At 52.7% G+C, this 24,829-nt stretch overlaps 1 protein-coding gene and 2 pseudogenes across 4 annotated transcripts in view; 1 reads left to right on the top strand and 2 right to left on the bottom strand.

Moving 5' to 3' along the window:
• Positions 1 to 24,829, bottom strand: part of PITPNM2 (phosphatidylinositol transfer protein membrane associated 2) — a 138,224-nt gene that overhangs the window by 40,195 nt on the left and 73,200 nt on the right. The window lies entirely within an intron of this gene.
• On the bottom strand, positions 15,866 to 16,783 carry LOC142429427 (elongation factor 1-delta pseudogene; annotated as a pseudogene).
• Positions 20,130 to 20,512, top strand: LOC142429281 (small ribosomal subunit protein eS25 pseudogene; annotated as a pseudogene).

Genomic DNA, 24,829 nt, shown 5'->3' with positions numbered 1-24,829 from the left:
GTACCTCATTTATCAAATGGAACAAATGTGTCACGTTCATTGATGGGAAAGCAATGTGTCACGTTCATCGATTGTAACAAATGTGTCATACTCATTGATTGTAATAACTGTAGCCAAATGTTAATAACAGGTGTAAAGGGCCTGGGGGCAGGGAGCGTATTAGGACTGAACTCTGAACTGAACTCTGGGAGGTTGATGGTTGGAGCCCCCCCAGCTGCTCTGCCGGAGAGAAGATCTGGCGACTTTCTCCGTTCAAGATGAAGGCCCAGGAAATCCGACGAGGCAGTTCTGCCCTGCCACAGGCTTCACTATGAGTTGGAACCGACCTGACAACCTGTTCAATTGCTCTGAACACCTAAACTGGACTTACAAAAACAAATAAAACTTCCATCTGTCAGGTTTCTACTGTGGAGCAGCTTTGATTCACAGCAAGTTCATGTACAACAGACACTGTCAGGTCTGGTGTCAGCCTCACAATCATCGTTCTGTGTGAGCCCGCCCGCCCACCATTGCAGCTACGGCACCAATCCATCCCATGGAAGGTCTTCCTCTTTTCCCCTGACCTTCTACTTCACCAAGCATGACGTCCTTTCCAGGGACTGGGTCCTCTTGATGACACAGCCAAAGCACATGAGAGGAACTCGTGGTATCCTTGCTTCTCATTAAAGTCTATTAATTTGTGTAAAAACCCAAATAACCAGTGTTGTGCAGTCTGCCAATGGCTGTGTGTGGTGGTGGTTGGGGGCGGGGGGAGGCTGCTCTAGAGTCCAGAGGGCTCAGGCTCATTCTAGAGTTTGAGGAGCCTGTGTTCTGGCCCAGCCCTACAAATCCACTTGCTTACTATCTACCAGGAAGATGCCTCCCCGATACTCAGCTGTCCCTGTCCCACCGCTGCTGAACCAAGGAGCAATTAGGCTTCCCTGGAGCATTAAACTTTTTCAGCCTGAGTCACTTTCCACCACTTTAGCCCACTTGATGACCCACAGGATCAAATGGACCTTAGAAAATTCCCATGTACATGATAGACTAGCATCAAGAACGATATATCCACACTGGCTGGCTGAGTAACTGTAAAACATGAACCCCTTGAATGCAAAATGTGAACAAGGGCCTCCCCGGAGTCTTCAGAGGAATACGGCTCCACCTAGGTTCTGCATTCGGAAGGGGATTTGGAACCAGAACTAGGATGGCTGATATCAGATGGATCTTGATTGAAAGCAGAGAATCCCAGAAAGATGTCTACTAGTGTTTTATGGACTGTGGGAAGGCATTTAACTGTGTGGGTCATAACAAATTATACAAAGAAGGGGAATTCCAGAACACTCCCTTGTGCTCATGCAGAACCTATGCACAGACAAAGGGACAATCACTCAAGTAGCATATGGGGATACAGCAACATAGTTTAACATCAGTAAACCTGTGTATCAGGGTCATATCCCTTTACTACACTTATTCAATCTGTGTGCTGAGCAAATCATCCAAGAAACTTGTCTATGTGAAGACCGACGTGCCATCAGGAACTAGAGGCACATTCATTAACAACCTGTGACACGCAGATGGCACCACTTTGCTTTCTAGAATCACAGTGGATTGGAAGCCCTTACTGATGAAGAGCAATGATCACAGGCTTCAGTATGGATCGGATCTCAACATAAAGAAAACCCAAACCCTCACAACCAGGCCAACAAACAACATCGTGCTCCATGGGGAAGAGACTGAAGTTGTAAAGGATTTCATTTTATTTGGGTCCAAAATTAATGCTCAAGAAGCAGAAGCCAAGAAAACCAAACAATGTGTTGCACTGGGCAAGTCTGCTGCAAAAGATCTTTTGTTTTTATTTTGCAAAATATCTTTTAACATGCTAAAAAAAAACCCACCCAAACAAACCCGAAGCTGTCGCTTTAATGAATAAGGTGCTCCTGACCCCAGCTATGGTACTCCGATTGCTTCAGATGCATTTGAAGGCTGGACCATGAATAAGGAAGCCCGAAGAAGAGCCAAGGCCTTTGAACTATGGAGCTGGCAAAGAATACTGACTATCCTGTGTACTGCCGAGGAACAAACACATCTGTCTTGGAAGAAGCGCAGCCAGAAAGCTCTTTGGAAGTGAGGATGGAGAGACTACGTCTCAGGTACTTTGGACACGTTATCAGAAGGGACCAGTCCCTGGAGAAGGATATTGTGCTTGTTAGAGAGTCGGCAAAAGGGAGGAAGACCCTTACCAAGATGAACTGACACTGTGGCTTCAACAATGGCCTCACTGTGAGGGCAACTGTGAGACTGGCTCAGGGCCGGGCGGTCGCTATGCGACTGACTTGATGGCATGTAACAGCAACTACATGCTCTCTTTAGGACTTGGCCTCCAGAACTGGGAGGGAACAATGCCTGCGGCTTTAGGCCACCTCGTGTGTGGGCTGGGTCCCCAGCAGACTGAGGATGTGGAGACACATGGCCTCTGAGACTCTGCTTGCCTCAGACCTGCCTGGTCACATCTCCCTGCGGTTGACGCTCTCGGTGACACGGGCTTTTCATGTTGGCTGAACCCAGCCTCCCACAGACAGAGGCCTGGGTGCCATGTACTGCTCGGGTGAGGTGGCCATCTGGGGCTGTCTCAGTCCCTGGCCAACTGGGAGGAGCTGAGAGGTGGGCTTGGCTCTGAACAGATACAGCCAGCCCAGCAGCCCGGAGGCTCTGAGCAACAGCCAACCCTCTCAGACGTGTGTGGCTCATCTCGGTAACCTTACCAGAAGCTCACCCCTCGGACACAGTCAGGGCTGGGTGTGCAGATGAAAGCCAGATGGGGCTGAGTCCCTGGGTGAGGTCACACCGAAGGCCCAGGGCATAGACTGGGGCAAGGGGCAAGGGTCCCACATCCCAGCACATCAGCCATCACATCCAAATTCTCAACTCAGCGGGTAACAAACAGGCAGAGCTGGGTCCTGGGCCTCAACCCATCCTAGGGGACACCAAGGGGACAGATGGAAGTTGCATGTGTGTGCTTGCTCTCTCTCTCTCTCTCTCTCTCTCTCTCTCAACTCTATCCAGCCTCCCTCCATGCCATTGTGTGAACAGCATCATTTTTAGAGCTTGGCCCCTGGTGCCCCTCCACCAGGTTGTCCCAGAGAAGCAGCATGCTTGGAAAGCTTCCCAGGTAATAGCTCTTCTTTACACAGCAATTAGCTTCCCTTCATGGCCCTACAGGCCTCCAGGTGATGGATGGGCCCCTCTCTGCGGAGGGAGGGCGTGGGAGGAAGGAAATCAGAGAGAGAAAGAGTCCAGTGCTCAAAGGCTACGCACAGAGCGGGGCTCCAGGCTCTTTGAAGAACGCTTTCTATGGCGTCACAGCGACAGCCGACTGGAACGATCACTGTGAAGCTCAGGGAACACTGAGTGCACGTGAACGGGGCTCCCCAGGAGGCAGATGGACGACAGAGGGTCCACAGGCAGACCTGGTTTGACTGGGCTGGGCTCTGCTGTGTCTCGTAGACATTGAGCTGTGGACAAATGGAGGGTTGGCGACAAAGGCTGTGCTGGTGCCTTTTCCCACAAGCGCAAGCTCACTTCCTGTCTGTGTGTCCTGCTCTGGGCAGTCTCACAGTATTTCAAACACTTTTGGCATGCCTACTTTGTGGCCTGCAGTCTGGTGCCCACCTAGTTTTTATTTGTACTGGGAGATAGATCAAAACGCTGTGCAACTTGCTACCCTGTGATGCTCCCTTCGTGGTCTCCATCTCTCTGAGGTCGGCTTGGAATCAGGGTCACCGAATTACACACCTAGAAACTGCTCAACCTCCCCCCCCCAAAAAAAATTTTTTTTTAAACTGCTAAACCGACACATGATTCACTGTGTATATTGTCAACAACAACAAGCAGCAGCGGGTGGCATCTTCGCTGGAGCTGCCCAGGCCAGCTGCCCAGGCTGAGCCTTTCCCACTGGAGCCATTCACATGGGCCCCCCCCCATAAGAATGGCTCACTTGGGTTGGGCCAGGCACGAAACAGCCCTGCGTGATTCCAGGAGGGGTAGCACTAGTACCAGTATTCGCCAGGGCTACCTCCGCTGACACCTTGTTCCGTTCTGCCCCAGCAGCCACCCTCCAGCAGGTAGGGTGGATCGAGGTCTGAGGGGAGTCAAGACGAAGGGTTTGGCCTCTCTTCCTGGAGTCCAGTCTGGAGTCCAGCTCTCAGCCCGGGCCTCAGAGGATTCTGGGGGAGCTAGCTTTTCTGAGCAGAAGTTCCTCTGTCCCCCTTGCCCTCCTTTCCTGTCTTGCCTCAGTTCTGAAGGTCTTTGCTCATATGGCCCTGGCCATGGCTCCTCACTCAGATCTGATTAGACAAGTCGGACAGCCTTCCCCCCAGGCCTCTCATCCCCTCCACGGCTGCCTCTCCTCTCCACTGAGGGACCTGGAGAATGTCCCCCCCACCCGGGTGGGACGGGTCTCCTACAGAGGGAGGTCCCACGTCATCCTTTCTCCACTCTGCTCGGTCATTCAGTGCGGACAGTATTCCCTGCATGTGTTAACGTTGCCTTTCATTGGTCTGAGTGCCCCAGTGTGGCTCTTTGCCTCGTCCGTGCCAAGGGGTTGCAGTGGCTGGAGCCCCGGGTCTGTTCTGTCAGACATTGTTCACACCACTTCCTCTCGGGCCCAGTGGTTTTTGGAGGCAAATTGCCCATGTTCAGTGGACCTTGATTTGTAGTCAGTGTTTGAGACACAGGGGAAGGGGAGTTATTTTTGCCTCCCCCCCCTCGCCCCCGAGGACATGTATGCTTGCTTCCTCAGAGGGCTGGGGTACTGCCCACTGGAGTGCACTCTAACTGTTCACCTAGGGAGTGGTTTGGGGTACACACCCTAAAATCAAACCCTCTGCTGTCCGGGCAATTCCGACTGGACAGAACAGAACTGCCCCACCGGCATGCAGAGACTCTCTTCTTTCAGGGAGCAGACAGCCTCAGTGTTCTCCCATCGAGCATCTGGTGAGTGTGAACCACTCTGGTTAGAATCCAATGCTTAGCTGACTGTGCCGCACCCCCACCACAGGTGGCATGAATCGATCCACCGTGTTGTTCTCTCTTTGAGCTCGGACTGCTGATTTCCCAGTTTCCTCTCCGCCTGGCCGGATGGTAGAAAGTTTTTCTTTTCCCCTGTGCACTGCCTTCCTCTGATCCCGTGTCCAGCCTGTGAAAAACCCTCACGGCAGCATGGAGCAGAGAAGCAGCACCGAGAGCCCCTTGGCAACAGTCGGACACCACCCACGTGGCACACCCGCCTCTGAGTGAAGTCTGTTAGAACTGAACTGGCCCGGGACGTGGGCCGAGATGTTGCTGAGTTTGAGGGCAAACCCAAGTGACACAGGAATGAATCCCTGCTCCAGCTTCCGGTGCTGTTGGAACCCTGGCCAAAGCAGCCGCCCCTCGCCTGACAGTTTGCCGGTTGCCGTGATGCTAAAGGCTATGTAACTGGTCAACCAAAGGGACCAGATTTCAGCAGAGCTTCCAGAGAAGGAGTAGGCTGTCTACTTCGGAGGAATTAGCCCCTGAAAACTCCATGGAGAGCACAGTTACTGACAACCTAAAGACTAGAAGTAGAACACTGGCAGAGAGAGTGCCAGAAGAGGAGCCCCTGAGGGGAGAGGGCACTGTAAATATGACTGAGGAAGAGTGGCATTCTCAAAGTGGAGTCCACCATAATGATGGAGCAAAGCCTGTGGGACCTAGATATGCTGACAAGACGTGACTCAAAATAAGAAGAAATAGCTTGGATTATCGATTAATAATTGGAACTTGGAATGTTGGAAGCATGAATCTAGGAAAATTGGAAGTCATCAAAAATGAAATGAAAGACTTTTACGATCAATACCCAAACAAAAACAATAATAAAACTAGGTTTATATCTATCAGGATAAAAAAAAAGATCAATATCCCAGGCCTTATTGACCTGAAATGAACTGGCACTGACCATTTCGAATCAGAAAATCATATGGTCAAAAAAAGGTATATATATATATATATATATATATATATATGGTTTACTGTGCTGGGAATGAGACAATAAAGAGGAATGGTATTGCATTCATCGTGAGAAAGGTTATTTCAAGTACAATTTTGTCTGTGATTGGATTATATCTATCCAACTACAAGGAAATCCACTCAATACAACTATTAATCAAATTTGTACACTAACCACAAAAGCTAGTGATGAGGTAGTTGAAAAATTCTACCAACATCTTCAGTCTGAAATTAATCAAACATACAATCAAGATGCATTGGTAATATTGGTGATTGGAATGCAAAATTTGGCAAATGGAGAGGAGGTACAGTAGCTGGAAAACAGAAATGAAGTTGGAGATCCCATGATAGAATTTTACAGAATCGACGACTGGTTCATAGCAAACACCTTTTTTCAACAACACAAAAGGCTACTCTCCACGTGGACTCCCCCGACGGAACACCCAGAAACCAAATGGACTGCATCTGAGGGAAAACAAGATGGAGACATTCAGTGTCAGCAGCTAGAACCTGACCAGCGGCTGACTGCGCAACAGACCGTCCATGGCTCATTTGTAAGTTTGGTGAAAGCTGAAGAAAGTAAAACAAGTCCATGAGCGCCAAAGTGCCACCTGAAGTCTATCCCACCTGAATTTTGAGAACATCTCAAGAACAGATTTGATGTACTGAGCAATACCAACAGAAGACCTGATGAGTTATGGGAGGATATTAAGACCATCATTCATGAAGAAAGCAAAAGGTCATTAGAAAACAGGAAGGGAAAGAAAAGATCAAAGTGGGTGTCAGAGGAGACTCTGAACCTTGCTCTTGATCTTAGAGTAGCTCCAGCAAATGGAGGAAATGACGAAGTCAAAGAACTGAAAAGAAAATTACAAAGGGCAGCTTGAGGAGACCAAGTCAAATATCATAATGAAATGTGCACAGCCTTAGAGTTAGAAAACCAAAAAGGAAGAATATTCTCAGCATATCTTCAACGGAAAGAAATAAAGAAAAAATTCAAACTGCAGGTGAGGCAGGGGCTGCAGCCCGGTACCCAGGCTGCTTCCTCTCACCCCTCAGAGTCTGTCTGCACAACCATCGCCAGGAATGACAGGCCTTTCTGTGCTCACAGTGCCCAGTGGAGCACACCTGTAGGTAACTGCTCTCACGCTGCCAGGTGAGGCTCAGACACCCAGGTTTCTGGGCACTTTGGGGGCAGCTGGAGCTACAGGGATTTCTGTTCAACTTCCAAACCAGACCCACCTCTTCGGCATGTTCCAGCAGGGGTGGGGGGCTGTCTCCTTCTTGCCACACTGTCTGCAGATGACAGATAAGGGGGCAGGTGCTAGTGGATCCTCTCCTTGAGCATTGTCCACAAGAGTGTCATCAATATACCAATGGAATGGCTTACACACACACACACACACACACACACACACACATACCCCTTTAAGATGCTGGCAGGGATTGTGTGAAAGCAGTGGAGGTGGGGGGAATAGCCCTATAGTAGCACCTTTGGGGTGTGTTCACACCTGCCTGCCACCCTGTAGCCTCCTGAATCTCCCGGTGTGCCCAGGGTGACAACTCGGTTCAGCCCTGCCACCCAGCAGCTGCCTGGCTCCAACTACAATACGCCTCAGCTCCTGGAGTCAGTGTCCCTGAGGCCACATCCTGGCTCGGAGGTCACACTGTTGCTGGCCATGCCTGAGGGTCAGTAGAAAGAGAACTGGCCTGAGCTTGGCTACTTGTTCCTGACTGCAGTATACGCCTGGCCTCAGTGGGCGCTCCAGGCAGCGCTAAGCCCATGGCAGAAAACAGTGGTCTGGTTTCATGTCCTCACCCCACCCCGAATCCCCACCTGGGAGCTGCTCTGTGTTCTGTGTCAGCCCCAGCTCAGTAGGCAGGCTCGGGGACCTGAAAGGAGTCCCTGGGCACTAAGTTCTATCCTCAGCCAATACAGGGCTCTGAGCTTGGGCTGGCCTCCCCTGTCTACCGTTCCCAGTGAGCCCTGCTGGACTGGGCAGAGGTGTAGGCTGTGGGACACTGCCCATACTCTCCCAGTGCTCCTAATTAGCATCTCAGTCCGGGTCAGCTCCCTCCCCAGCCCTGACTCTGCATCAGCCCCAGGACACCCCAGACTGGAAAGCCCTGTCAAGGGTCATTCCAAGACACTGTCAACCCAGAGCCCAAGGCGAGGCTCAAGGACTGGCTCCCAGCCAGGAAAGGGAGCTGAGCAGGTAGGACAGCAAGTCAGAAGTCACTGACCCCCGGCTCAACCTCGGTCTCAGACTCATGTCCATAAAGCGCACATGTACATGAGTGAGTGTATATGTGAGCACAGGTGTGCGCCTGTGTGTGTGTGTGTGTGTGCGCGCGCGCCTGTGTGTGTGTTTGTCCACATGTCTCTTCCTAAAGGAGTGGTGGGGGAGCACAGACAGGGAGAGGTCTACAAGCACAAAGGTGCCACTTGTCTCTCAGCCTAGAAAGATTTACCAAGGGGCCCAGATAGAGGTCATCTGAAAATCACCCAGGGGACCAAGGCCATACCAGTGATTGCTAAGGGCTCTGGCTAATTCCATAGCAACAGGCCTCAAGGTCAGCTCCGAGGCTGCTGGAGTACCTGAGGCCAGGCTTCAGGAGCTAATGAGAGTCCAGTCCCGGCAGCCCGCCCCACTCTACCCTCCCAGCTGAGGCACAAGGCCCAGAGGCCTGGGAAGGGCACAAAAGCTGAGCCATCTGGCTGGCCCTGAATTATTCACCATGGAGGAGACACAGGCAGGGCAGGGTGGGGCTGGGGAAGGGACTGGGACTGGGACCTTGTAGCCAGCAGAGTTCCTAGGGGTCCAGAAGCATACATGTGGCCTTGGAGAGACCAAGGGGAGGGGAGCTCCCTCCGGCAGATGTGACAGACCAGTTGCCCTCTAGTGCCCTCCCCACACCCCCTACCCCATCCAGTTCACAACAAAACCCACAGTAGGTGCTGCACTGGAGGCTCCACAGCCTTCCTGCAGCAGAGAGATGGTGGCTCCACCAGGCACACAGCAGCAGGTCCCAGTCAACTCCACAAGGCCCACCCCAGGAGTCCTTTGCCTGTGGCTCACACCCACTGAGTTGCTTCTCACCCTGGGGCAGAAACAGCCTCACAGGGGCCTCAAGCTGCTGGCTTGAAATCGAGTTCTACCAGCCTTCAGGGCACGCCTCCCCAAAGCAGACACCTGACCACCTGAGTAGCTCCCCTGAATCCCAGCAGATGTTGCCTCCTGGCCACACCAGTGTCTCCCTCCACTGGATACACTGTCATTGTTGACCCAGAGTCTGTGCTGCGGTGCCTTCAGGACAGCACCCACATCCCACCCCGTGTCTGACATGGGAGCTCCTCAGGGTGGGCTGAAGTGCTGGTTGAGACCCATGCTTGCTGCTCCTTCTGTGATAGAAGCCCTTCCCTCCCTGCCCCCCGCCCCATTCCCATGCTCAACAGCAAAGGGGGCAGGGCATGGCCTGGGCCCCTCTGGTGCTTCCAGAGGCACAGGGAGGTCTTCAAGCATTCTGGAGGGGGCCATGATAGACCAGTCATCTGTTCTGTGGCTCAGCTCATCTTGCTCTCAGGTGGGCCGCTGAGCTGAAGCTCAATCCGTAAATAGCCCACCAGACAAAGTGGTGCATAAAGAAGGCTGGAAGGTGCCTCGGGGGTCCAGACTCACCTCATGGTTTCTGTACACACTGCAGTCAAGGGTAGACTGCACCTGCCACTAGAGTCTCAATAAAGGCCTGCTTGGACATGGCTCACTCACTCTATTGATCTGTCTGTCCATCCACCCATGCATCCCTCATCTATCTGTCCATATACCATCCATCCATCATACATATAGTTTCTGTCCCTCATTCTTTCATCCATTCTCCATCCTTTGTCAGCTTGTCAATCCCTTCCTTGTTCCACTGATTCATTGATTCAACTATCCATCTTACATCCCCCAACAGTCATTCATTCACCCTATCTCTATCCATCCTCCATCTCTATCCACCCAAACATCCATCCATCCATTCTTCCTTATCCATCTGTCAATCCGCTCATCCATCAATCCACCCACCCAAACATCCATTCTCCTTTCTTATCCATTTGTCAAATCCATCCATCAGTCCCTTGTTCTTGTATCTACTCATTCATCCTCCTTCCTTCTATCCATGCTTCATCTCATCCACCCATCCATCTTCTATGCTCTATCCATCCATCCATCTATCCTTTATTTGTTCATAAATTCCCCATTCTCCATCCTCCATCTAAACTTCCCCTCTGGGTATCAGGAAAGAGTTGGGACTAGAGTCTGGCATCCTTGCCTTTCAGCTGAATGCTTCCCACTGTGGGCCACGGTTGCCTTCTTTAAGCCACCGCCGCTCTGGAAAGCTTTCTCACCCCATAACTGCAGGCATGAAAATGAGTGGAAGACAGTGTGGCGGGGCCATGATGAGACCCATGTTACTGCCAGAGCCCGCCCTGAGGCCACCAGACTCATGAGCTCTGTGAGGAGCCCGTACGCCCAGGCTGGCTCTGGAAATGAGGACACAGAAGCTCCACAACTGACCCAAGTCCACCTCACGGCAGCATGCAGGGTCCCAGTGATGCAGGAGGCCACACATGCCTCAGGCAGGGCCAGGCAGGAAGCACTCGCTGGGCAGGAGCCTGAGCAAAGGCCCAGAAGCATGTAGGAAAGGTCAGAACTCTGGGGGCTGTGGAGGCTGAGCACAGGGTCTCACCAGAGGAGGCACAAAGGCTTCTGAGCCACTACAGCTCTTGGACACAGAATCCTTAAGGGCTGTTGAGGGCAGGTGGCTGCTAACAGAGCAGAACCCCCAAGGTCAGAGGGCAGATGAAGTTGGGACAACGTGACGCCTGCTCCCGTGCCTCAGTAGTTTCAAGAGCGCCGGAATAAAGACTCGCAGGCTAAGGCAGCTGCAAGTGCAGGTAGCTGCTGGCTGCAGGCTTCAGGAGAGGACAAGGTGGGGGAGGGGCACAGGGGCCCTGTCCAGGGATTGTCTGAGCAGCAGCAGCGGTGGCCAGAGGGGCCTCCCTGCCCGTGTGTCTCCTGGCTCCTCTCTTCAGCATTATTTTGGCTTCAAACCACAGTCTCTATATTTCCAGACTCCCTCAATGAGAGCCGGAAACGTGGTCCCAGCATTGCCCTTTCTCCTCTCTGTCCTTAGATACGACACAGCTGGCCGGTGGACGAGATGGGGGTTAGGGGCACCGACACCCCTTCATCCCCTATAGTCGAAACCTGCACATAACTCTAGTCCATCTCCACCCCCCCACCCCCAAGCTTAACTACCAGCAGCCGCCTGTTGACTGGCAGTCTTACAGAGAAGTAAGCAGTCAGTCAACAAGTACTCGGAATGTTCTGTGTACAGCACACTGCACCCACATTAAAGCTGCATTTTCAGTTGGAGATGAAAAGGCATGCCACACAAGTGCAGGGTTCTGGTGCCTGTTGCCGCCACTGCGCATGTTTGGTCTGCAGTGGTCCTTTAGCCCGAGGTGGTGGGCAACTGCAGCTGCAGGCGTCTTGGGAGCACTCCCAGCATAGGCCGGGGCACGTTGTCCCGGGCTGCTAGCTGTCCATGGACCTGGACAGAAAATACACCAGAACCACAAGAGATCTCTGTTTCCCACAGTAGACAATTTACCGGAGAGGCGGACACAGCTCGCTCAGAAAAGATGAACCTCACACGGCGTTTTGTTAAGAGAGGCCGCACAGTTCAATTGTACTTAAGGCACCGAGCCTCGGTTGGTTCATCTGTAAGAAGGAAATACATCTAATGAGGAGCTCAGACATGAGTGAAGAGCCCTCCCCACCCCACAAAACCTTAATTTAAGATGGGGTGGGAGTCCTTTTATTAACCAGTGTTGACAATGGAGGGCCCTGGATGGTGCTAAGGTTTAAACCTTCAATTACCAACCTAAGGGTTGGCAGTTTTCAACCCACCCAGCAGTAGTGCCACGGAAGAAAGGCTTGGAGATCTTCCTCTTTACAGGTTACCATGCGGAAAACCCTAACACAGAGGGTTGCCGAGGGTTTCCGGTGGGAGGGGAACTGGGCATGGAAAGGGATAGTGATGGTAGAGGCACAAACAGTGGACCTAATTCAGGCCACTGAAGAGAACATGTAGGGATGGCTGGGGAAGGGACAGGGATTGGTTTTGGTTTTATCGTTTTATTAGGGGCTCACACAACTCTTATCACAATCCATACATACATCACTTGTGTAAAACACATTCGCTCATTCATTGCCCTCTTCATTCTCAAAATATCCGGTCTTCACCCAAGCCCCTGGTATCAGCTCCTCATTTTCCCCCTCCCTTACCGCTCCCCGCTCCCTCATGAACCCTTGATAATTTAAAAATTATTATTTTGTCCTATCTTGCACTGTCTGATGTCTCCCTTCACCCACTGTTCTGTTGTCCTTCTCCCAGGGAGGAGGTTATATGTAGATCCTTGTAATCGGTTCCCCCCTTTCCACTCCACCCTCCCTCCACCCTTCCAGCACTGCCACTCACCCACTGGTCCTGAAGGGGTCATCTTTCCTGGATTCCTGTGTTTCCAGTTCCTATCTGTACCAGTGTACATCCTCTGGTCTAGCCAGATTTGTAAGGTAGAATTGGGATCATGATAGTTGGGAGGGTGGGGGAGGAAGCATTGAGGAACTAGAGGAAAGTTGTATGTTTCATCATTGCTACATCGCACCCTGACTGGCTGTAAGGGGATGTCCAGTGATCTATAAATGGGCTTTGGGTCTCCATTCCGCACGTGCCCCGCCCCCATTCACGATATGGTTTTTTTGTTCTGATGATGTCTGATCCCTTCAACACCTTGTGATCGCACAGGCTGGTGTGCTTCTTCCATGTGGGCTTTGTTACTTCTGAGCTAGATGGCCGCTTGTTTGCCTTCAATCCCTTAAGACCCCAGATGCTATATCTTTTGAGAGCCGGGCACCATCAGCTGTCTTCACCACATTTGCTTATTCACTCTCTTTGTCTTCAGCGATTGTGTTGGGAAGGTGAGCATCAAAGAATACCAATTTAATAGTAGAACAAAGTATTCTTGCATTGAGGGAGTACTTGAGTGGAGGCCCACTGTCCATCTGCTACCTTAACACTAAACCTATAAATATATTTGTTATATGTCTTCTACCACAATAAACAAATAAACAAAGCTTTAACATTGAACTCACTCCCATAGGTCAACTTGAAGCCATGTAGGAGCCCAACCTACAACATGAACATGTACCCTGGGAGGGACAGCAGGCTCAGCAAACTGAGGAATTGGGGTGGGATGGGGTGAGGTGCTGTTGGCTTGAGGGAACTTCACTCAAACATCTTTAAACAAACCCTGTGCAAATGGTTGAGCGCAAAAGGAATTTTCTCTGTCCACAGTGGGTATACTGCCCCCTATAGGAATTGGCATAACTCAGCGGGGGTGGGGCTGCAAAAGCAGATACCTACACCTTATCCAGACCATGGGCTGTGATACTAGCGTTTTCATTGCCAAGGGGGCAGCTAAGTAATTTTTTTTTTTCTGAAAGGGGCCAGATACTGCATATACTCATGTGTAAGCCAAGTTTTCCCAGCACATTTTTAATGCAGTTTTTGTGGTAAAATTAGGTGCCTTGGCTGATATTCGGGTTGGCTTATACTCAAGTATATATGGTAAGTTTGGGAACCCATACTGTACATCCAAACCATGATTTTAAAAAAGAAAAAAAAAACTAAAAAGATTGACTGGTAGGAGCAGGTCAGGCCTGGGTCCTGGGGCTCCTCCAGCTCTCAGGATACCAGGGGAGTGGCTGGGGAGGGCCCGGGGTACAGGTTACTCATAGAAACACACCAGAAGGTCACTAGCTCAGCCCAAAGTAGGGCATAGCTAGATATGTCAAAGAACTCAGGGTCCTCTCCCTTTAGTGGAAGGGTGGGCATGTTTCAGCAGAGCATCTGCTGGATGACAGGCAGTCTCCTAGGCCAGGCTGGGCTTTGCTTCCCAGTGGGTTACAACACAGTGGTCAGTGTTCAGAGCTTAAGTCTGGGGACTGTATCCCAACAGCCAGTATGAACCAACCCAGTGTCTGCTCTGGCCCATCCCTGATCCAGGCGCTGTGATGACAGACCTGCTGACCTGGGGGAGCAGAGTCTACAGAGATCAGTACAGAATACACACAAGGATGGACAGACAGATGGTTGAGATCATGAATGTCATCATAGCAGCCATGCTCAGAGGCTGAGGGGAGATTGAAGTAGGGCGACCTTCCTCCACCAGGATGGAACCCACACTGACCACAGCCATCTATGTCAGGCCTGAACAAGGGCCAGCAGAGAAGAAGCAGGAGTGGGGAAGGGTTGGGGCTTGGGAGAGAGCCTCTTGGAGCCTGCATCTGTGGGGATGGGGATGGGGAGTGCCAGGGTGGGGGCATCTGAGGGTGGAGACAGGCTTGGTCCTGGGGCTCTGACTACCCCATGTCCACTCCCCCCCCCCCACTAAGTCTTAGCCCAGGACCCTGGGTGCCAGTGAGGCTGCCTCACGAGTACGCAGTCGGTGCTCGGGAAATGCTTACTGATTCTTCTCTGTGAAGCTGCTTAGATGCAAAATATATAAAAAACTCAAAACTCACCGCCAGAGCTCCAATATAGACTAAAGGGGGTTTTAAACAGTGGCCTCTTCATTTCCAGAAAAAGATCGTGGTAGTCCGGTGGGTTAAACACTGGGCTCCTAACCACACCAGCTCTGGAGGGGGAAATGAGTTGGTCTGCTTCGGTAAAGATTTACAGCCTTGAAAACCCGAGGGCATAGTTGTACTCTGTCCTATGGGGTTGTTAGGAGTTGAAATCGACTCAATGACAGTAGGTCAGTCTCAGAAATACCCCTAGGTCCCTAGCGCTCTCTCTTTCTCTAATTTGTTTCATTGATGTATCTTGGCTGCTGATGAGAATATACACAACAGAACACCCACTCAACAATCTCAGTGACCTTGATGGCAGTCTTCATACTCTGTAGCTGTCCCCAATCTCCTCTTCCCAGCTGCTGCTTGTGAGCTCGCTGTCCCCTAAGCTTCCTGTCCGACCTTTTGCTCTTCTGGTGTCTGTTTGATCCCCAAGCCCTTCATTTGAGGTACGGTCTCATGGTCTCTGTCCCCAGCCAGGGTTCCTAACTGCATGCAGTGGGGAACATTCTGATGCTCTGAAGCAGAAGCAGCCCCCCAGAGATGGGTTTCAAAGACAAGCAAAACCCCTCAAGGTAAAGGAAGTCAAGTAGTGTCCCCCACTACCACCAATCTATGTCCAGCCAGACTTTCTGAGTGTGCTCTTGCTTGGAATTAGGGTCTTTGAAGATGTACTTAGCTGGGAACTCAAAAAGGAGTCATCCTGCAGTAGGGTGGGTCCCACATCCAGTGACATATGTCCTTTTAAGAAGAGGAGGGGACCCACAGAGGCACAGGGAAGATGGCAAGGCAGAGGCAGACACTGCAGTGCTGCTGCTATAAGCCCAGGAAGCCTGCAGGCCCAGAAGCTGGGATTCTTCTCCAGAGTCTTTAGAGGGAGCATGGTCCCGATGACGCCTCGATTTTAAACTTCCAGCTTCTGGAATTGTCAGAGGATTCATTTCTGTCACTTTACCATTCCCGGTTAATGGTCTTTTGTCATAGAAGCCACTGGAGCCCCAGCCAGGGATTTCTGGATGTTCTCGCGGGTTCTCGCGATGTCCTGACGGAGCAGCCGGCCTCTGGCCCGTTGAGCTGCTCGTAGAAACTGTGCTCTGCGTCATCGTACTTGAATGGGGATTATTATTTTTTTTGCTGCACGTAATCTTCAGTGGGTCACCACACACACCACTCCAGGCTCAGATCGTGTTGAATGCTGCGCTGTCCACGCTCTGCATGTGCCCCTCAAACTTGGTGATCTCTTCCAGCAGGTCTGTGCCCACCTTGTGGTCTTCCAGCACGCACTGGATCTGTAGCTTCCGGATGCCGTAGCCCACTGGCACCAGCTTGCAGGCTCTCCAGGTCAGCCCGTCTAGCTGGACAGGGCACAGCGGGCCTCCAGCCGCGCCATGTCTGTCTCATCATCCCAGGGCTTGACGTTCAGGCAGGATGGAGGACTTAGCCACCAGCCCAGGATGCTTGGCCTTTTTCTCGGCATACTGCCGCAACGGCTCCTCTCAAGAGCGGGCGGCCTCCTTGTCCTGCTCCTCCTCACAGCCAGACAGGTCGATGTCATTGTCCTCCGCGGGTGTGGCCGCCTTCTTAGCGGGAGGGGGGCAACTTGGCGCATGGGAGACACACTTGCTGGGGCTGTGGGGCTGTGGGGCCATGGGGCGGTGGGCGGGTGAGTTCTCTCCGGCTGGCTCAGCCGAGCCTCCAGCTGCGAAAAGGCCTGCTGCAGATCCTGCACCACACTGCGCAGGCTCTGGTTCTCCAGCTCCAAGCTAGCAAGGTGCACCAGGGATTTCTGGATGTTCTTGCGGGTTCTCGCGATGTCCTGACAGAGCAGCCGGCCTCTGGCCCGTTGAGCTGCTCGTCGAATCTGTGCTCTGCGTCACCGTACTTGAATTTCTCGAACCAAATCTTTTCGTGCACCAATAAGTTGGTGGTCATTTTCTCTCCAGAAAAGGACGTGGCGACGACGGTGGAAGCTGGCAGGCGTAGGGCGCAGAGGAAAGGGCTAGAATGGGGATTCTTATCACTTCTCTGCCCTTGAGCAAGTTACTTAAACTCTTTGAGCCTCAGTTCTTATGTTTTTAACACCAGGTCTCATGACATGCAATCTTAAAGAAACAAACAAGAGACAATGAATAGAAGCTGCTTAGCACTGGGGCCAACACTCTGCTGCCATTACCATCCTCACCATTACCAGGCCCATCATCACCACCGCTACCATCACCATGATGATACTGCTATCCCCTAGCCCCCCCATCATCATCCCTATCCTCACCACCCCATCAATATCATCATCACCCCATCATCCCTATCACCCCATCACATCATCCCTGTCATCACCATCACCCCACCATCACCACCGCCATCACATCACCATCAACAGTATCACCACCCCATCACATCACCATCATTACCCCACCCCCATCACATCACCATCACTATTGTCACCAACATCATAGCCATCATCACCACTGCCACCACACCCAGAGCTGCATTATTAGCACCACCAATATTTTTTTTTTGGTTATTAAAGGAGTCTTTGTTGTTTTCTTTTGTAGTTCTTAACTTGCTGGGCATTCCCCTGCACCACTGTTGATGTCCTCTATGATGTCATGAGGGCGGCGCCCATCAACATTGCAGCCCACAGACTGGGCAGTCCCCAGGATCTCTTTAATAGTTCCAGACAGTTCTCTGGCCAAAGACCGGTGTCGCATCTGGCGCGCAATGCCAACGATCTCATCGAAAGTGACGTTCCCACTATGCTTAATGTTTTTCTGCTTCTTTCTATCCCTGGGGGGTTCCTTGAGGGCTTTGATGATGAGGGCGGAAGCAGAAGGCACGACTTCAATCTGGGCTTGTCTGTTCTGAATGGTCAATTTCACAGTAATCCTTAAGCCCTTCCAGTCAACGGTTGCCTTGGCAATGTCATCACCAACCTTCTTTGGAGACGACTTGGATCTCGTTGGGGTAGAACTTGGGCGGCATGGCGGAGGCGGCTGGTGTCAGATGAACCCAGATGCGGGATGACCGAAGCAAGTTGCACCAAACCCTCCTCCGAGCCGAAAAAAGCACCACCACCATTATCATAGCCATCATCATCGCTAGCACCACTACCACCATCCTCATGACTACCATCACCATCATCACCACCACCACCATCACCACCATCATCACTACCACCACCATCACCACCATCATCACCACCACCACCATCATCACCACCACCACCATCATCACCATCATCATCACCACCATGAATCCTGTTGGGGGCAGTCCTTCCAAGGGGAAGACTCCTTCACACTCAAACCAGTCCAATTAGAATAAACAAATCACTAGTCTTTATTATTTTACTCTATGGTTATTGCCAACCCTCTCACCTAGTGATCTGGGACCTCGGCCCCCACAGCAGTGCCAGGAGGCGGCAGATTGACGTGCCCGACCCATTGCAAGCAGGAACACCAAAGCCACGAGAGCAATGGGGATTTGATCAAATGTCATAAGCACGTTGGTAGGAGGAAGGGGATGGGAGCCCCAGGAATGCACCATCCCCATCTCGACAAGCACCCAAGCCTCTGACCCTGGTCAGCACCCCAGGGATAAGGTCACTGGTATGGGAAGAAGCCTGTGTCCTGGGGGAATGAGGAGGGGGAAGCTGGGGTACTGGGAACTGAGTCACCATCGATGGTCCAAGCCATCATGCAGTCTGGCTCCTCGCACTGGCGGAGTTCCTGGGATTATTTTGGGAAGCTCTGCACACACCACTTCCCTGCCAGGCTGACTTGGTCACAAACAAAACCAGCCCGCAACAGCTCCGTGTCGACAGGGTGGGGAGTGTGGAGGCTCTGAACACCCCAGAATGAACAGCAGGCATGGGGGAGAGGCGTGGGAGGTGGGGGGATCGCCCCCACCCGGCAAAGAGAGAAAACTGGTGGTTGAGAACAAACAAATCAAGCAAGTTGGGGCAGTAGATAAACTTGGGAAAACCAGCTGTGGAATTACCAGCTGTGTTGTTGAGCAGGTCACAGAACTGCTCTGGGTCCCAGTTTACACGTTTCTAAAAGGAGTGTGACACTGCTTGCCTTGTAGGGTTGGGTAGGATGACATGGGGCACATGAGAGGCAGTCGGCACTTAGCTCCCCTTCCTGCAACAGGCATCCTGGCCTGCCTCCAGGTCTCTTCTACCAAGTCATCTCTGCAGGGTTGCCACCTCCAGCACCTGTCCTGCTGGGCAGTGGCCACCATGGCAACTGGAAGCCCTGGAGGGATGGACTCAGCACTTGTGGCATGCTTGTTTGGCTCAGTGCAGAGCCCAGAGCAGCTGTCTACTGCACTGTGGGGCACAGTCCAGGGCCACCCAGAGCAGTGCCTGGAGAGCAGCCTGGGAGCCAAAGGAGGAAGTGGGGCCTCCAACCCCATGGCGGTTCCAAGCTGCCAACCTCTGGGGGGCAGGAGTGGCTATCAGGCCCCAGGGGCTGAGCACAGGGCCCACCCCAGAGGGAGAGGGGTGCTGATAATGGGCAGGCCATTTATGGGTATCTCTAAGGAGCTAGATACACTGTGGAAGGGGTCAGAGGGGCACGCCCTGCCCAGGTGGGCCCATAGGGCTGAGGTTCTCCACCTGGTTTCCGTGTTGTGAACGCCTGAGTCCTAGGGCAGTGGGGGTGGCAGATGTCAAAGAGGAAAGGGGTGCAGGGAATGGCAGGGAATTTTTCTGTTTGGGATCCAGAGGACGTTTGGGACATACAATTGACCCTTAAACAATGTGAGGGTTAATGGTGCTGACTCCTACACAGTGGAAAATCTGAATGTATCTTTTGACACCCCCCAGTTTCAACTACTCAGAGTACCATAAACAGCCAGTTAATACACAGTGCTGCCACATCACAGCTACATTTTCAATACGAGATTCAAAGGTATTTTGCCCTAAGTGAGAGGTTTCCGTGCCCGCTGGCATAGTTGTGGTGGCAGTGTGACCGAGTCCCTTTTCTTATTTCTATAATGGTCCTTACTCTGGATTCATTTACTCTGAAGCAGCCGGCGGAAAGGGCAGCCACAGACCTCCACCTCCAGAACAGAGCAACACTTTTCTCTGCGTCGTGGGAGCCCTGCGGCGTGTCTAGAGCCACTCTGTAGGGGCTCCGCCGTGCTATTCCAGGGTGAAGGTACTGCACGAAACACAGTGGGAAACACGCAGGGACAGGGGGAGATCGCTGCTCCCTGTGACGCGCAGGTTGCACGGCTCGAGAAGATCCGCATTGCATGGAGGTCTGTTTCGAGTTGTTTTGAAATTCAGCCTTCGGGAACAATCGTCTACTTCGCCAGGAGACTAGGGGTGGTGCGTGGCTACCAGTACGTAGCGTGTTCAGGAGACAGGCTAGCTAAGAATCATGAGCAGGCGTGCATGCTGCGCTTCCTTTTTGTCCGACATCTTAGTGAGGCTGCGTCGTGATGCCGCCCCAGGACGACAAGGAGGAAGAGGATGCTAGAAAGGGGGCCAAGGGAGACAAAGACCCCGTGAGCAGATCTGGGGACAAGGCTAAGAAGAAGAAGCTATCCAAAGGCAAAGTTTGGGACAAGCCCCATAACCTGGTCTTGTTTGACAAAACCACGTCTGACACGCTCCAGAAGGAAGTTTCCAACTATATGCTTATCACCCCGGCTGTAGTCTCTGTCCTGAGCAACGGAAGATTCCTGGATCCCTGGCCAGGGCCGCCCTCCAGGAACTGCTTAGTAAAGGATTTATCAAGCTCGTTTCAAAACCCAGAGCTCAAGTCATTGACACCAGGAACCCCAAGGGTGGAGACGCCCTAGTGGCCAGTGAGGATGCATGAGCAGGTCCAACCAACTGCACATGGTGAGCAATAAAATTTTACTAAAAAAAAGGCCGTGTGTGTGTGTGTGTGTGTGTGTGTGTGTGTGAGAGAGAGAGAGAGAGAGAGAGAGAGAGAGAGAGAAACAATCTGAAATTCTTATGGACTCCACACACTTCCTGGACCCATAGAGGCTGGATGGACCCCTGAAACTATCATCCTGAATAATCTTTAAACCTTCAACCCTGTGGTCTTCTTGAAAGTGACCCTCCAAGCGTTGCTAGGGAAGAACAGCGTCTGCAAACATTGTTCTCATTCAAGAGCTCGCTCTGCGGGGTCAGACAGACAACAGACGCTGGGAAGGTTACACAGGAGACTTCGGGGCAGTGGGTTTAGGTTGATGGGCTAAGAATGATTACGTCACTCCCAGAATATAGACAACAAATAGGCTGGTACCTGTAGAAACTTGAATTGGCAAGAGTTTGGTTTGGGGAGTGTTGATATTTTAGCAAAAAGAAGGTTCTGGGGGAGGGTCCTTCCTGGTGGCCCAGGGTAGCTGCCAGATGGCAGCATCACCCCATTGCTGCCTCACCTCTTTATGAGAACCCCATCATTGGATGTAGGGTCCTCTCTAGACCCAGGAAGATTTTACCCAGAGCTCCCCAATAAATCATGTGTGCACAGAGTCCACTCTAAGGCTCCTCCCAAACCTAATGAGGCTCCCTCAGAATCCCAGGTCACAGGGGCCTCTTTATAAGCAGCGTTTTCTCTGGCTCCTCGCTCAGGGAGGCCGAATGAACCCAAGCATGAAGGGGTGTGATGAGCCTGTGACTGGGGGTGACCTCCAGAAGCTGAGTAACCCCTTCTGACAGCAGCAAGGAGACAGGCTCCAAAGCCCTGTATGGGGCGGGGGCTGGGGCCGGGACTCTGCCAACAAGCTCAGTGAGCGGGCAGTGGATTCATCCCAGAGCCTCCAGCAAGGGGCAGTTTTGCTAACACTTTGATTTCAGCCTGGTGAGATGCTGAGCAGAGACTCCAGCAATCTTGAGCCCTGACTTCCGACCCCAGATCAGGGAGCTCAGCAATGGGCATTATTTGAAGGCATCATGTATCCACTGAGGACATGGGTCCTCTAGGTGCCCCAAGAGGGACAGAGCTCATAGGGCTGGAGAATGTCTCAGACTCCAGACAGACAGCAGAGGACTGTCCAGGGAGGGAGGACAGCCTTGCAGTGGCGGCACTGGAGACAAGATCCCCAGCTCTGCAAATGCCACCAGGGATAAAGCACTGCCAGACCCCCAGGGGGTGTCAGGGGGCTGAGACTGGTGCCAGTGCTCTGGCTGCCCTTGTCCCTGGACTCACTCTGTGGAGCGTGGTCATCTGGGTACGGAACTCCTCTTTGGACACCCCCCGAGAGGGAGGACAAATCACTCCCTGGGATGGGAGGCTCATCCCTGCAGGAACTCCATTCCACAGTTGGTGAGTTCTGAACTTTAGAGTGTTGGGCTTCCCTGGGCTCATTGGGCTCTTGGCTAGCTCTTCTGGTCAGGGTGGCAACCCTGTGCTGTCCTGCAGCCTAAGCCCAAGCCCTCAAACCTCCTGGTCCCTTGCCTTTCCTATTCCCTCGATGAAGAAGCTCCCTCCCAAAGTCCTGCCCACTGGGGCTTCACAAGAGCAGCTCTGGTGGCAAAGCAGTCTCAGCATTGGAGTACTCACTGAAAGAGTGACAGTTCAAACCCACCAGCTGCTCCAAGGGAGAAAAATGAGGCAGTCTGCTTCCATAAAGACTGGAAACCCATTGGGTACAGTTTTCCTCTGTCCTATAGGGTTGCTAAGTCGGGATCAACTTGAGGGCAGTTGGGTTCTTGGGGAGCCTCGGAATGGGCTCTGTGCATGTGTGATTTGTTGAGGATCTCTAGGTAAAATCCTCCTGGGTCTAGAATGGACCTTATATCCAATAGTGGGACTCTTGTGGAGTGATGATGCCACCAGCGTCAGTGTCTGCTGCTTTGTGCAGTCCTAATGGCAGTACTTTGTCACAGCAGCCCCAAGAAACATAAACCGGTTTGTGGCATCAGGGGACAGGTGTCCCTGAGTTGATCACATGGGCACCGGCCAGGATGTCTGCTCTGGCACGCTGGGAGAGGAGAGTGGTGGTGGCCAGGCTGGCAGGCAGGGCTGGAATGCAGGCAGGAGGGGCAGCCTGTGATTGCCAGGATGTAACCAGAGCTGGAACTCAATTTCCCAATGTTGCAGGGCCCACCTGGGAAGTGATTCTGTGCTCTGACTGGAAGATGCTCACAGGAAAGCCATCCTGCTCTCCCTGCCTCTTTGTCCAGCACCGCAGTCTTTCTGGCCCCCACCGGACCCCACATGGTGAGGTCAGCTCAGCCTGGCAAAGCCTTGGGGCACCTGAAGAACTTTCTGGAGCCGTCCTAGCGCAGGAGTGCTGGCCTCTGACTAAAAATGCAGGTCTCTCAGCTGGGCTTTGGCCCCCACGTGTGGCCTTCATGTGGGGATGGGCAGTGGGCCAATGCTCTTAGAAGCTTTAGCACTGCAGCTAAGGGACCCTGGGCTCCTGCGTTCGTGTCTGCATTCACAGCCCGGCACCAGCCCTCAACTCTGTCAATTCAGGTCCAGTTCCAGAGCAGACGAGTCGACTACTGGGGCTGGAGCCATGCTGAATGAGCTTGGTGGGACACCCCTGCATGATGAAGACTGCAAGGTCAGAGGCCTAACTCTGCCCATAGGGCCCTCAGAAGAAAGACCAGGTGGTCCCTTTTTGAGAAACCAGCCATCGAAAACTGTACCCATGTTGTCCACGTCACTAAACCATTCGTGTGGAAATTGTCGGATGGGCAGAGGTCTTACTGTGTGACATTCTCCACAGCAACAACAAAGTAAACACTTAGAACCAGGGAGAGGTGGACCCTGCGGAGCCTGCTCCTGCTCTGAGACGCACGGTGCTGACTGCTCAGCGTCTGGTGGGGTTGGCAGCTGTTCAAAAAGGTTCCTGGGCTCCTGAGAGCCCAAGCCCAGGTCTCGTGAGTCAGAACTGCTGTGGGGTCAGGGATCTAGACTTTTAACAGCTTCTCCAAGGTGACTGGATGCCCACTGGGGGTGGGAACAGTGGGACTGGCTCGGCCTCCTCTTGGAACGATAGAGATACCAGATCGGATCTTTTCCTTAGGGTCCCACTGCCATCCCTACGCAGAACCTAGAGTAGAATCTACGGCGTCCCTCTTGGCCTGCCGGTGCCTGGGCCTGGGGATCAGAAGACAAGCCTGGAGCCTCCCCATCCTGCTGGCCCCTCTTGGTGCCCCGCCCCAGCTGGTTTTCCTCTGACAGCCACCTGGTCCTGTGGTCACTGCTGCTCAGTAAAGGTGTACACAGGCAGGACCTGTCAGATGCCCCATCCTCATCCCACACTCTGCTCCATAACAGCCTTCTGACTTTGAGTGGGTCACCCCAACACTTCACAAGTTGCTAGGACATGCCACAGCTGGACTAGACCCTCTGGGCGGAGCAAATGCAAGGCTGGGGGGCCTCTCTGTGTTCTCAGAAATGAGCCAAGAGGTTAAGCCCTTGGCATCAGGGCTGCTCCACCCCCCCAACACAACTCTGCACAGAGCAGGGAGTGGGAGGCGAGGGCCACACTCTGGTCTCGTCTGCACATGTGGTCACTGCTCTTGGGGCTATGGCAGGCCAGGGTCAAGAGGCAGGTCCAGGGCCTGAAGGTGATCAGACTGCTGACGAAAGCCCAATCAAGTGGTAGGAACAAGGCCCTCAGCACTCCACGGGCCTCAGTTTCCCCTCTAGAGCTGAGGCTTTGAGCTGGACAATTCCCAAGGCCCCAAAGGTGACATGGGCCAAGGAATAGCCACCCTAGCCACTAGAGTGATCATCTGCAGCCCTGGGCAGGACTGTCTCTGTAAGGTCAAGCCAGGTCAAAGGGCTCTGACTCACACTGAGTCCAAGCCGGGGTGGGGCTTGTCATTGTTCCCATGTTGGCAGCCGCCAGGCCTTAGCACAGTCATCCAGAAGTGGTTTCCAGCAGCCGGCAGAGCGGCTTGCCTGTGACAGACCATAACAGAATGCAACAGCACACTCTCCACGGAGTACTGGGGGTCTGGCCTTGAACTTACAGGGTGATGCTGCGTCACAGGGCCAGCCCTTTCCCAAGAGCTTGCTGGGCATCATCCCCAGGGCCTCTAAACTACCCCTACACACACAGCAGTGATCTTAAGCCAGTGCCCTGAGGCCCAGCATTAGCCAAGGCGAGTTACACAGAAGGTCTGCCACCATCCTTCCAACAACTGGGGACAGAGGACAGCCAAA

Source organism: Tenrec ecaudatus, chromosome 16 (assembly GCF_050624435.1).
Source record: "Tenrec ecaudatus isolate mTenEca1 chromosome 16, mTenEca1.hap1, whole genome shotgun sequence".
NCBI lineage: Eukaryota > Metazoa > Chordata > Mammalia > Afrosoricida > Tenrecidae > Tenrec > Tenrec ecaudatus.
The sequence above is the reverse complement of the archived record's forward strand: the minus strand, read 5'-3'. Positions and strand labels throughout refer to the sequence as shown.